The 2,349-nt window shown below is 48.9% G+C and overlaps 1 protein-coding gene across 1 annotated transcript in view; it reads right to left on the bottom strand.

Annotated features, from left to right (window-relative positions):
• Positions 1-2,349, bottom strand: part of LOC107103488 (laminin subunit beta-1-like) — a gene marked incomplete at its 3' end in the record, with an annotated part of 70,399 nt that overhangs the window by 56,640 nt on the left and 11,410 nt on the right. The gene's annotated exons all lie outside the window — the stretch shown is intronic.

Genomic DNA, 2,349 nt, shown 5'->3' with positions numbered 1-2,349 from the left:
GCAGGTACAGCTATCAGCTCTGAATTGAACAGTGAGAAATGAGCATCCTGCAGCCGGTGGTGAGACACGCCCTGATCAAACAGAAGAACAGAGCAGCGGTGCAGATCTAGGTCACTTTAAGCTTGGCTCAGCGCTGAGGCTCTTTAGCCCCTCCCTCCTATCCCTATTAGAGACCATTTCCTCTGACCTCGGTCCGTCTGTACCACTTTACACCCCAGGTTGATCCACCTAAGGCCCAGTAAACTAACTCCACATGGAAAAGAAGGAAAGATCCTCCCGATCTGTTTATCGCCTGAACAGAACAAACACGACAAGCAGCAACATGATCCAGTCAGACTTCATTTCACCATCATTTAGTTTAATATAGAAGAAGAGAAGCAAAGGCCAACCTTTTTATTGTGTGGGAAATTAATTACATTTCTAACTGAGTGCCGTCGTTTCAATGTTTGTTTTGCATCACTTTAACTTTCACCACACAGGTTTCTGTTGCGGAGCTGGGGGGGGGGGGGTCCATCAGGTGTGCTGTGATCTGCTCTGTCTAGACAGGCACCCCTCTGCTGCTCTCATGAATTAGCCTCAGTTTTAATCACCGGCTGAGTTTATGTTTCCACACAGACCACACACACACAGACGGAGCCCCTATTAGAAGCTCCAGCTCTACTTTAGGATTTCTGCTCGACTCAGATCCATTGGAACAAGGAGGTCATATGAAGGCTCAACCTCTGAGAAACTCCCATGAACTCATTGATTCAGATCTTTAGCCTCTGTGACATCAGAAATGGATCCATGTGGAGGGCACTGGAAGTCTAAGCTGTGTGCTTCGTTAGCCCGTTTCTACAGAAATCTGCGCATCACTGTCAGATAACCATCTTCACTCATGAAGCAGGAAAGAAAGATGGTTGAGATCAGATAACAGTCAGGATTATTGGCACTGATGCTGCCAAGATCTACATCTATGCTGCTATATGTTTACACTGCTGGAGGACATAGGGACGCCTTTTCATCATTCTACCTCTATTCTCCCATTCTGCAGTATTTTTAATTCAACCTTAAACTATCTGCTCTGTGTTTTCTCATCATAACAGCTTCATAGAAGAAAGAAGGTCTGATATCAGCTGACAGTGAATGATTAGAAGAGGAAAACCTTTGAATGTGCAGGAAACCAGTAGGCCTGCCAACATTCCCCTTTTCTTTACTATATTTATTTATTTTAAGTGCTTTTTCTTTTCTTCTTCATCTGGAAGAGGACCAGTGGACACCATGAAGGTCCCCAGTGGACAACTGGTCCCAGTCTGGGCTCAACAGCAGCTGTTATACCATGAATCCCAATGATGGATCTGAAACAACTTAAAGAAATTCTCAACCAACCTAATAGTCCTAGAAAAAGTACTTAGATGTCATAGAGGAGGCACTTCTGGTTGTTCTAGGTCTAGAGGGGCGTGCTTAAAGCCACCTGGTCTGTCAGACAGTGATTACAGAGCAGCACGTGCTTCTAAAACGGATGAGTGCAGGAAAAGTCACATGTAAATACCCCCTAAGGCATGAGGCTCGTGCACACAGCAAGAATGTAACAGCAGGGGCAAAAGTCCCTCATTAGGGACGGGATTCCAGGTGTCGGTGGGCTGGACAGAACTTCTGGTTCTGTAGCTGCCGTGGAGACGCAGCAGATGATTGTTCCAGGTATTTGCACCAACATCGTTTCCACATAAGTCCAACTTCACCTGATTTTTTATTGAAGCTCCGTGCTTCGGTCCCCAGAGAGGCCTTCCTCATGCAGTCAGTGATTAACCAGAGCTGACCCAGAAAGGTGTGAGCAGGTGACTTTGATAAGCTGAGCACACGCCTTCCTGCAGGGCTCAGTTTGAGCTGCCGTCAAGAGGAAACCTGCAGCGTTTGATTCATCCGATGCATGGCCCTGTCCGTCCGTTCCTCTGTCCCTCTGTCCGTCCGTCTGCTCGTCCGTCCGTCCGTCTGTCCCTCTGTCTGTCTGTCCATCCATCCGTCCGGCCGGCTGTCCGTCCGTCCGTCCCTCTGTCTGTCCCTCTGTCTGTCTGTCCGTCCGTCCGTCCGTCTGCCCGTCCGTCCGTCCGTCTGTCCCTCTGTCTGTCCATCCATCCATCCGTCCATCCGTCCGGCCGTCCGTCCGTCCGTCCGTCCGTCCGTCTGCCCACCAGAGCTCTGAGTATCTGCCTGTTCCTGACCTGCTAAACTCTCTCATGCTCCGTGGCTCTGAGCTTCAGCAGTGAGAACAAAGCTGCAGCCTGAGACGCTGCCCTTCCATGAACTTTGGACGGCAAAACTCTGAGCAGCAGCTCAAGTCAAACTGAATCCTGATTGTAGTTTTATCGT

The sequence above is a fragment of the Cyprinodon variegatus genome, unplaced genomic scaffold, assembly GCF_000732505.1.
Source record: "Cyprinodon variegatus isolate N-32 unplaced genomic scaffold, C_variegatus-1.0 Scaffold1461, whole genome shotgun sequence".
In the NCBI taxonomy this organism is placed as follows: Eukaryota; Metazoa; Chordata; class Actinopteri; order Cyprinodontiformes; family Cyprinodontidae; genus Cyprinodon; species Cyprinodon variegatus.
Note: the sequence above shows the minus strand (reverse complement) of the source record. Positions and strands in the feature narration are given on the sequence as shown.